This window comes from Nymphaea colorata, chromosome 9 (genome assembly GCF_008831285.2).
Source record: "Nymphaea colorata isolate Beijing-Zhang1983 chromosome 9, ASM883128v2, whole genome shotgun sequence".
NCBI classification, from domain to species: domain Eukaryota; kingdom Viridiplantae; phylum Streptophyta; class Magnoliopsida; order Nymphaeales; family Nymphaeaceae; genus Nymphaea; species Nymphaea colorata.
The window spans coordinates 21,021,384-21,033,607 of NC_045146.1; the positions used below are offsets into that span (position 1 = coordinate 21,021,384).

Consider the following 12,224-nt stretch of genomic DNA (forward strand, 5'->3'; position numbering starts at 1 on the left):
TCTGCTTTACCTTTTGAATTCCATTTACCCAAAAAGTGTTTGCAGTCAAATTAATATGAAAATGCTGCCTTCCATACGGAGTAAGCAACAATGTTCTTTTTTAAGGCAAAAGAGAAAGATAAAAGCAAAACCCTGTAACCAAAGTTTGGTGGCAATCCTATCATTGAGAGATTGAGTGCTGCTTTCCCTTCAAACCATAAATCTCAGGGTGGGAACAAAACAAGGCTCCGCCACCGGAAAGTGTAGACAGCTGTGTAGCCTTGTATGATTTGAATATTAGCAGAACGAGATATCACCTGGATGGCAGTCTTGCTGTTACTGATGTGGTCATCTTCCCAGTGATTACAAGTACAATGTCCTTCATCCATAGAATATTCATATCGTGCTTAGATGTTTCAACCCACAAACATAGATGTTCCCAGCACTATCCCTTCCCCTTCTATAAATAGATGAGCAAAGAAACTGATGGATCATCACCACAGTAGTCCACCATCAGACTTCAGCCCACCATGGCCAGATCTTTCGCTTTGATCGCTGCCCTGATGGCAATGCTCGTGGTTGTTGAATTTGCGAGCATTGCCGATGCGAAACACAAGAGCTATCTGAGAGTGTAGAGGCGCCAGGGTGCCGCCGTCGTTCTGAGGAGCACTACAGGTGCGGCTCCCACAACCTCAGGTACAATGGCGGATTCACGTATGATTGCGACGTGAAAGATGGCAGGCACTCGAAGATCGTAGTGTATAAACATCGTTACTGCCGTGGATATGGGCGCGTGTTGCCTCGCGAGGGGAAGAAGCGGTGCAGGCGATTCCCCTTCAAGAGTGTCTACATCGAGTGTTGATTCATGCCTCGTGAACCCTTATTAGGCACAATTACCAGCTTCATTTACTGGTCATGGCTAATTAAATAAGTAAAGGAGATCAACTGTATCTCTTGTTGGTTTGTTTCTCGATTTTGTGAATGCAGTTCATCGACCTCTTGGGCACTCCATGGATATTTCATTTCGTGCTTTATGGGTTAGTTTGTTAAAGAAAACAGTTTGTAATTGTTTCATGAAACTATTACATACTATTGCCATTGCCGAAATAATCCTAAGTGTCTTTTCATGTCCCCTGCACATTAATAGTGTTTTAATTTATACATTATTGTATGCAAGTAAACGTACTACCTACAGTTATGGTATGAATAATAAGAACTGATTGCTTTAAAATTATGTGTTTGCGCGCTACAATAAAACAGGGGCAGCCCTGGCACTAAAATGAGATCAGCTCTGGCGCACCCCGTTGAAAGCACCCTTGACATATTCTTCACCGACGTTTTGAAACCTGACAAATGCCAAATCAATTACATTGCATGCCAAATTAATTGTAATATACTGCACAGGACTGGATAGAAGGACCATATCATTCCATAAGAAGTAGAGATGAACCTTGAACATTAACAATATTGGGGGCACTCGTTGGAACTACAGCTGAAGATTTATCTGGTGATGCTTCAAAAGGACCAGAAACATTTTGTAATGCTTAAGAAGACTTCTCCCAACAGATCTTGTATATCATATTTGTCAGGAAAGCTTGCTAGGGTGCTGAGTAAATGAAATAAAAGATCCTGATCCTTCGCCTGGTCAGCAGAACTAACTGTAAAAACAAGCACGCGCCGCAATTTACATTTGTTCCCTGTGGATTCATGTATCTCAGGAAAACCACCACCATGGGATGAAAATTTTCTTTGAATTCTAGCTAGCTGCAAACATTATGTCAAATCTCAACTTATAGAATGTTCTCCTGCCTCGGACTTCAAACTTGATACGAAATGCTCGTGAATGCATAAAAAGGAAAAAAGAAAATCTCAATTCAACCTCATCTGATATTTTGTGCTCCACACATCTAAGGTACATTAGGCACTTCATCAACTAGGAAAAGAAGCAAAAATTGATGTTGAACCCAACAGTCGATCTAGATGTTTGTCTAGCTCGTATACATAGCTCCAGATTCCAAATTTTTGTACATTACATACATGCCCAATTGTTGATGATGAAGGGGAAAGAGGGAGACGAAAAAACAAAAGGTAAGATTATTGCATCTGAGACTAAATTTGACTACATCAAGCCTGTTTTCTGTTGAAAAAACAGCATGAACCATGGCTATGATGTATTGGTAAATCAATATATCAAGTTCACAACGATTTACCATTCTAGAAGATCGACTAGTTACCATACCATTAATTTTTAGCATTTCTAAGAAGACAAACCTTTATGAAGTTTAAAACTCAGTTGTGCTTTTGCCATGCTCTATTCAAGTCTGCAAGAACTCCCCTGCAGTTAACTGTGAAGTATCTGATTGTAGGAGGCCTATCGAGAGCATGCAATGGCTACGTTTAATCCACGGAGAGTACTCAGCTTTAAAAACCACAAGGCCTTTGTGCAATCAGAGGAAATCTAGGCTTGTGATTATCTATTGTTACCAGCATTTGTGGCTTTTTCATCCATTTTTCCTTAAATCTTCAATTTTTTGCTTTTATATTTTCATAACATTGAGAAATATCCATCTCAAACACGCCTTTGGAACTGAATCATGCCTTTGGAACTAGAGTACCCATAAACACCTCTGCGGATTTCTCTAATTAGAAATATGTGTGATTAGCTTTTCACAAATTATTGAAACTGAACTCAATAGAAAACTTGATTTAATTGTCGACGTCTTGTGATCCACAAAGTGGGTGACTTTGATAAGCTGCTACTCACTTTGATAAGCTGCTACTCCTTGACCGCATCTGATCCATGGATTGATTGTCCCGATCTAGTAAACCCACACCGCCCGCGTCCTCTGAAGCACTGTGTTATGGATTGAAATAACAAAGATCCTTTGCAACTTCTCTTACCCACTCCAAATGGCCAGCATGAAGTCGTTATAATATTTATTACAACCAAAATAGTGATATTTATGAGAGATTCTACATCATTATTTGGAAAACATCCAAACCAACATAGCACACAGAAGATCCATTTATTGTCTGTCACACATTTGGGCATCTCTTCTTTTTGGTCAATTTCCATCGTCAGTTTATTTAACGCAATAGAGACCGTGAGAGAAGGACATGGTCACCTGTTGAATCAAATGACGCATTTGGTACTCTCACCCAGACTCACCACATCAAACGCGTCGTTGTATACGCACTTTTTTTGAAAGACTTTAAGCTCTGACCTAAGTTGCGGAGTAACATTTGTGGAGGATGGTTGAAGTCTGAAGATATTGCATTGAGCCAATAGACGAGAGGAGTCCAACACAGACTCTTAGCTGCTTTCTTAGGATTTTTTTATGCTCTTTGATGTTTAAACCCCTTATGTTTTTAGTTTATTCATGAATAATAGAGCAAGTTTAATTTGCACATCATTCTTATTATAAATCGCTGTCCCTGTCTTCGGCCCATGCTCGACCTCGTGGGAGTTTGGTTTTTAAATTGTGAACATATCTGCGAGTGTTTCATTACAAAATTTCATTTTTAAAAGCCTTAACGATAAGGTTACACCCAATCTTAGACACCTTTATTATTGTTTTTCACTTTATTTTAGTTAGTAAATATAGGTTTAAATCAGTCAATCTCCAAGTTTTCTCCTAATATTAGTCCTGATTCACTTTTTTTTCCTTAGCATGTTCGGGTGCAGTTCATCAACATATTTTGGAAAATGGGAAAAAGATGGGCAAGTTTTATTATGACAAACTTAGATGGTATGAACTTACCAAGCAGTCTGGAGGAAACATGCCTAACTTGAAATAAGCGATGCGTCTGGGCTCTCAAACCCCACCATTTGGCTGTTTTAGGCACAAATGGAGCTACTCTATCGTCGGCCAGCTCAATGAGCTTCATCTGTGTTTGACCTGATTTAAAACAATAAGTAAACACAAAAGGTTTGTTTAACAACAAATAAAATGGGAAAGATTAGCACCCCCAACAAATAAGCCAATGGCAAACGCATGTCCGGGGGAAAACAATTTTCGTAAGCTAACCAGTCTACACGCTACAGAAGCCACGTTTTGACCACAGAGGACGGGTAAAGTTAACTTTTAAATCAAATAACGACCGCGAATCGTAAATTAAATCTGCTTTACGTTTTTCACTCTCTTCTCAGCCCCTCTTGAAAAGGTGGTCTTCCAGAAAAAGGTGCCATTGGAACAGAGATTGGAGGAAGTTGCAGAACGTTTTGCATTTGGCTCTCTTTCTCTCTCTCTCTTTTGGCAAAGGGTGTGTAGTGTAGCTGGTTGGGCCTACGGTGCATGAGCAACACTTGTTGGGTTCAATTCCTATAGAAACTAACTACCTTTCAAATGGCATTGAAGAGTTGGGCTGAGAGGTTGCGTTAAACAGCTCAAGTGATGAGAGTTGTGGTTGTATGTCACATCATGGCCTGTGGAGGTACTGGATATTCACAGCATGGCCTGTGGATGATATTATTTAGAGGCAGCCATCTCTTGATGTTCGACAATTAGAGTTTGGAATTTTAGTTGGTCACCGGATGGAGTTTTCCATTTTACTAGCTACAAAATAGGCACAGAATATCTATTATTTTGAAACCGTAGAATTGAGATACGTTACCACTCCGTCTGAAGCTTTTGCAGCCTCAAGCACCTCGGCAGATGAAAAAGACAGAAAACCATATACACTATTTTTCCCCAATTTGCGATCGTACAGTATTCTGGCACTAACTACAGTTCCATATTGACTAAAGTGCTCCTTCAAGTGCTTAGGTCTCACCGACCATGCAAGATTGCCAACATAGAGCTTATGAGGACTCTCAAGGATAAAGTTCTGTTTAGGAGGTTCTTTTGTTCTGGGAGAAGTAGGAGGAGCATTCTCACACATAGATCTCGACCACCAAGATCCTAGTACAGCATCATGGAAAGAAATCAATTAGAAAAACAAGAAAATACACCTAAGGTTCATCTCAAGCTTACAATTTCATGACTCACAGTCCTATCCAATGCAGAAAGTGCAGCTTTAGCCTCGTCTCTTCAACTCATTGTAACATAACCAGATCCTCTACTTTTGCCAGACTCAGCATTTCGAGAAACCTGCAATGGTGAGCAAATCAAATATAAAATTTCTAAGTACTGAAACTTGGAAGTGCATGAAGAAGTGTCAAGCTTCATTCCCCATCAAACTTCATACTTTTTTTAAGTCAATAGATTAAATAAGCGAAATTGTTTAAATATAATGACAAACATAAGGTTGGTAACAACTAACAACATAAGCAACATCATGAATGCATAAACAGGACATTTTTTTTTTTAAAAAAAAAAACTAATTGTCCACTAGTTTGAATCTATTTGAGCTAAAATAAGTTTCCTGTTTTATCAGAAACCTTTTAGCTAAAGAAAGAAAGGCATCCTGCTTCCAGTAAACTAACCAACTAATCTAGCTAAAAAATGACATGATCCTTAACTATATTATCAAAAGAAGCTCATCAAATCATTAGATGATCAAAAGTAAAGTAGTTCTAATTAATTTGAAAATGCAAATAAAGTAAAGCTACCAAGAATGAAGCCATCCTCCTGAGAAAACCCCAGAATTTCATCTGCTCGTACTTAGGACAGATGATCTAGTTCTCAAAGTTGTTCGGCATCAGCCTTTGGTTAGTCTGGAAACTAGTTCTCAACTTATTATGGACATTTTGGTGTATTCTGAGCCAGTATTATCTTTCAAATATCAAACCAGTGATCATGAGTCATTGCAACAGCTATTTCATATTTACGATACTTATTTGTAGCTAGAACCTATATCGTTTTCCTGCTATTCTACAATGGTAGGAGGCTAACAAAACTTGTTTTTAGGTGCTTCACAGGCATGACGGAACAACTTTATCTTCAATTTCATTGTTGCCATGGAAATGAAAGAAAGTATGCAATCTAATACTGCACTTTTCTAAATATCACAGTATTGCAAAAGATACATGCTGGGTATTCAAGTTCTGACCTCCTTTAGATTGAAATCATAATCCGATACCCCTAGGCAGGTGGATGGATCTCTTGCTGGCAAAGCACATGACTTCATGTGGCAGGATGTGGGTTCCAGCATTATATCCTTGAATCTATGTCGCATGGGCAACGGAAAGAAGGGTGTTGCACGGCTGGACAATGGTGCACGTTGTGACCATGGCAAAATATATGTTGGTTTTACTAGTTTAATGTATTCAATGAAAATTATATGTACATATACAATAAAAAAAATTTGAACTAACAGGTTACTACGTAAACTTATTTAAGTAAGAAAATTGATCAGTAACCAAGAAATAAGATACCATTTCTGAAGAAAACAAAGCTACTAGACCAGATCAGGAAGGTACTCGTGAAGCAACTATTAAAGGTACTAATTTTTAATGTAAGTCCTATATTTTTTTTTACTGATTAATACAATATTGCAGCTATTTAAACATGTAGAATCTAGTTGATGAAAAGTAAGAAATAAAATATTTAATTTTTGAAAAAAATGACTAGATTACTGGTATTATTCTAGCCTTAAAACCCGTCAGATCACCTTAGCTTTCGTCTAACTGAATGATATGCCCACTGTGCTCCAAATATTAGAAACCGTTAGTCTTATTGATCAAACTGAAGACAAAGTTAGTAATTATTAATAATAACAACAATTATAACAACACTAAAAAACCACAAAAAAGAAAGTTCCAGAAAATTAAACCAAAAGCTTGACGGTCTCATTTCAACATTTCTTGCACTAATTAAGCATTTAATCACAAAATTGGCCAACAGAAGGCCATAAAACAAGTCGATCAAGATTCTACAGCATTTTCCTGCATTGCCTTAGATGCATTTCTAGTACATATGAACTCTTGAGATTCATCCTAAACACCTTGGAAGAAAATCAAGAGGCAAGAAATCACCTACAAAGTAATTTGGGTATTCTCTCAGTGTTCCTTCACTCGCGTACCTCTAACAATAAGCATTATAAAAGGAAAAGGAAAAGGAAGAACCAACATACCTCTACCGATAGCACCGACCCATATGGCTTGAACAATTCCGATAACTCAGCAACGTCAGTACTTTCAGGGAGATTGCAGACATAGAGTTTAAATGGTCGAGATTCTCTTGGTAATGCCTCCTCCACGTCCTCTGGCATCGATTCCTCAGGCTCCAATGTTTCCACCGTCGATTTCTCCTCAACGACAGCTAGAATCTTGGACAGCCTCTTAATATTAATGACGGGAAACACATTAAGGGAGTACTGAGACCCTGAAGAAGCGGACTGCCGGGCTGAGGATGCGAAGATGGTCAGCGGAAGAGAGGGGCAAGAGGAAGATGACAACCTAAGGAAACCACGAGATGATGGGGAGGGGTAGAGGGAATGGCTTCTAGTTGTTTGGAAGGGGCAGAAAGAGGAGAAGCAAGAGGATGCTGCCATGGCAGAAGGCACTTGAGGAGACCGTCTCCGACTGCGGGCGAAATGCCGCGGGAGAGAAAAGGAAGGGAGCGGAGGAGGAACCGGATAGAGTGCGGTGGGGCCTTTCTGAAATTAGTTCTTTATGGACCGTTTGATGGTCTGGAAATATATTTCTAGAAATATAGGAAATGGAAAAATGGAATAGGAAAAATCTTTCTGATTCCCATTTTGATGTGTGTGTGATAACTGAGAAATATATTTCTAGAAATATATTTCTGTGTTTGATGATAAAGAAAGATTCTTTCTCAGTTTGATATAAAAAACATATTTCCAGATACATACTTGTGGGCTGCAACTCCTGCAGAGCGTGTGAAGTGATCCTATCTGATCCGTTGGGCATTAATAAGACAGTGAACTTGATATGAGCAACGAGATCTCCTGCAACATTGCAATTAATATTGTCAATGCAACATCGGTACGGCAGCTTTTGGAGTAAACTGCTCATCTGCAAACATTAAAAAGAGGACTTATATATATATATATATCTTGTTAAAGACTTCCATAAGGCCTATAGCTCACAGATTGTAGTGCATACGCTGATTGTGGTTCCAAAGTAGCAGTAGATAAGAGAGAATCTTTTATGCATTCAAACGTGGAGCTATGGCAAATATGATTGCAGGCAAAGGGTAGGGCCACTGAAGATGATTGATCATTCCCTTTTGCAAATTTTTGAACGAAGAAGACAAATCTCAGCAGGAAAAAGGAGCAAAGGAGCCATGGTCGAGCATGCTGTTCATAAGCAGGCACCATTCTTCTTTTGCTCTTTACCTTTGCTTGCAAGACCCACCAAATTAACTTGAAGAAATGAGATATTTGGTCCTTCTGCACACCATTTTTTTTGCATTGAGGATGAAAAAAAACATGATCTTGGATGCTGAGAAAGAAAATCCCATGTTTAATAAGGGAAGATAATGACTGTTTCTTAGGTATATATTCTGCTAAACACGATGATTTGAAAGAAAATCCCATATCTGAGTTGTGAAATTTGTCAACTTTAACAATTTTCTTTAATATTCAATTATCTGTGCAGGCCAAGGAACATGAAGGCACATAACTGTATTTTATCTTCAGGCCCGCGCAAACTAGAATTTTATATTGAAGGGGATGACAGAAAAGCAGCATTCAATGCTAACCCAAAGAAGAATGGTCTGTAGAAGGCCACAAGCCCACAGCTATCCACCTAATTCCCCTGCATCTTCATTTCTGCAATTGGAACTTGCAGCTACGAAGATTGTGTCATGTAATTTACAACGACTAACTGTACTTTACAGCATATATGTGAAAAGAAAGGGTTTCACAAGCCCACAGCTATCCCAAAAAAGAATGCAGCATATACGAAGCAGAAAAAACAGTTATGCTGTAAAGAAGAATGCAGCATATTACAAATGTGTAGTTTCACAAGCCCACAGCATATACGAAGAACAGTTACACAGAATAGCAGCATTCAATGCTAACCCAAAGAAGAATGGTCCGTAGAAGGACAGTTAGACAGAAAAGCAGCATTCAATGCTAACCCAAAGAAGAATGGTCTGTAGAAGGCCACAAGCCCACAGCTATCCACCTAATTCCCCTGCATCTTCATTTCTGCAATTGGAACTTGCAGCTACCAAGACTGTGTCATGTAATTTACAAACGAAAATAAATTGAGAACTGCACACATGCAGTACAAGTGTGTAGTTAGCAATACTAAAACCAATAAAAGGAAAAAAAAAATCCACACAATAGACATTGAGTTGGGGCTTTTAGATCCCCAAAGACTAATGCATCAAGCAAATTCACTGTCTCGGAGAACAAAATCAATCCCAAGACTTTGAAGAACCAAATACCAAGAAAAATTTCATCTTCATAACACTGATCCTATGGTTCCTTCTTAACTTGAAAAAACTACAAGAAAGAAGGGTCGTGTTTCCGGGCAAACCTTCCTATGCTGGAGAAACACCAGCACGAAGCAGGAGGAGCAGGGGAGGGGAAAGCGATCGTCTGAGCTGTTCTTCTCCGTCTCTCAATCGACCCGACTGCTTCAACGACAGCAAAATCAGGCACTCCACAAAACCAATGTCCCATTCCGCGTCATACAAGCAAAGATCTTCAGGTTCTACCCCACACACGAGGGAGGGGGGAAGGAAGGAGAGAGAGCCAGAGAGAGAGAGGGAGACCAGCAGGATCATTCGAGTGGGGAAGGTTAGCGGCAGCATGAAGAAGGCTGCGGCTTCAAGGCGCGTAAGGACGAAGAGGGCTGCGGCTGCGAGAGACGAGTGAGCGAAGAGGCAATACGCGATCAAATCAGCCTCAACGGTCGAAAATTTCTTTCCGCCTGAACAGTGTGGATTTCCAGCGTAACAAACGGCCCCTTAGAGCCGCCCGATTCGAAATCCAATGGTTTTTAGATATAAGGACGTGAGACCAACCTTTCTTGATCGTCGTTGAAGCCTTACAGCTATCTTTATGAGACGTGACTTACAAAGAAAGAGCTGCTTTCAAACTTAAGTGAATCAAATTTGTCTTTTCAATTGAAAACTTTACATGGATTAAACTACAACCATGCAATACTCTGATTTTTCCCCCAATTTTTCCTTTCAAGTTTTTTTTTTTTTTTTTTTTTGCTTGGGCAGAAGCTTTCTTCCAACCCACCAATCAAAGCTAGTATCTAAGTTTTTGGATGAACGTTTTGACAATAATGAAATGATGCCTCTCAGTACCTTCCAAAAGTCAATATTCCTCTAATTCTAATTCCTCCATTAATTTCTTCTTAAAGAGTCCAGTTCAATAGTGAAACTTGGGCTTCTCGGTTTCACTTGTCAACCATGGCCTGTCATATTTAATTCCTTCTTTTTTCATAGCACTGTCTTCAACGTCAACACCAAGTTGCAAATAGACTTCTTTTTTATGGTCATGACTCTCTCCTATCATCTATTCCTTCTCTCCCTCGAGCTTTCTCCATGGAGACAGGTTCCTTTTTGTGCTTTTTGTTGGGAGATTTCTCTCTTACATACACAAAACGAATATGCTCTAAACAGGATTATGTTCATGTTAAATCATTGAATCAAAACCTTAACTGTAGCGGAAGCGTACCTGATTCCATCTGAACAGCACGAACGATAGATCGCAGTAGGATCTTCCAGGGTCTGTGCAGTACACGTGCGGTCTCTCTCAAATGGAAAAGAGACAACCTTAGAAAACGATCTTTCAAGCAACCATTGCATGACCCTAAGGACCACAACCCTTTTATATTGTGAGCAATTACGGATTCAACCTACCAAAGAATCCATAATTGCATACAAGTATGTATATATCATAAAAATACCTGATACCATATTAAATGACGTAATATCCCAAAACGCAATCACTTAAGCAGATATTTACATTAAGACAACCATAATGTCTGAAATTCTTCATAGACATGTGCCGGCCCACCAAATGATTCTTACAATCTCTCACTTTGGCCAAATATGTCTTTATATATTTATACATTACATAAAACTTTAGGAGTTCATAACTATTGTCTTATTAGACGTCATTTTCACCAATCTCGTCCATGACCATATCAATATAGAACCAAAACGGCTTTCGTTATATTAAAATTAGCTAAACCTTCAATAATCACAAATGTGAACACAATCAATGACATAGATCTGATATGGATGTATAGAATGAGAATTACATGTAATGTGATTACAACATGTCTATTCTCAACTAGCCCTACTTTAAAACCTTATGCAGATCAAAAATACAAACATAGAATGGAACCAAAGAATTTTAAACTATATTCTGCAGAAAAACTGAATATGGTCTATACATAAGAGCAAACAAAATACAAACTCCCACTAAATCAGCACATCATCCAAGAATAACACCCTCATACGAACAACATGTTCGTGAAAGACCTTAGGTGTTAAACCATTGGTAAGCGGATCCACAATCATATAGTTTGTCCCAATATGCTTTAAAGATACCTGACCATTCTGTATCTTTTTTTTAAGAGCCAAAAACTTGATGTTGATGTGCTTAAGTTTTTGTTAATTACACAAAAAATGTGAAATTGGAAAAGTAAAATCTGAGAGCACATGTGAAAGAAATCCACTCATGAGAGCCTCCTCATCTGAATTGGAATTTGACAACAAACATGTTAACGAATAAAAGTGATTACAATGGAATACATATTAGGATTGCTGAGAATTTAAAGGTCAGGCTTAAAACCATGTGTTGCATTTTCCTCATGTTTGTTTGTTAAAAGTTGTGTATGATTTATTGTACTTCGCACACTCTCATTTCAATAGCAAAGAAATGACTTGTAGGTTGGTGAAATATATATGGAGCAATACTTGTCTATCTAGATTACCTGTTCTTCAGCAGTGTTGAGTTGTTCTTTTTATCTTTTTTTTTTTACTTCTAAAGTATTTTACTTTTAATTGGTAAGCTGACTGTGACAACTCGATGATATGATGGAGGCATCGGCTTCATTGGTGGTGACTTGCTAAATTAAAAGGAAAAAAAGAAGATATTTTTTTTCATATTTTAATTTTAGCACACATAATTGTCAAACAACTTTAGTTTATAGTGTAGTTTGCTTGAGCAAAATAGAGGAAAAGAAAGCTGAGCCATTAATGTTCATGTACTTACTTTTAGTCTAAAAATTTTGAGTGAAAAGAACGAAGTTTTTGGGAAGAAATTAGAAATCCTTGTTCTCTTTTTTCATTTTTTATTTTTAAAGTCAAGATAAATTTTATTTTGCATTTTTTTTTTGGAAGTTGGGGGTGAGTGGCTAGTTGGAG

At 38.3% G+C, this 12,224-nt stretch overlaps 1 pseudogene; it reads right to left on the reverse strand.

Moving 5' to 3' along the window:
* Positions 1-4,543: 4,543 nt before the first annotated feature.
* Positions 4,544-8,960, reverse strand: LOC116260667 (28 kDa ribonucleoprotein, chloroplastic-like; annotated as a pseudogene).
* Between the last annotated feature and the right edge of the window lie 3,264 nt (positions 8,961-12,224).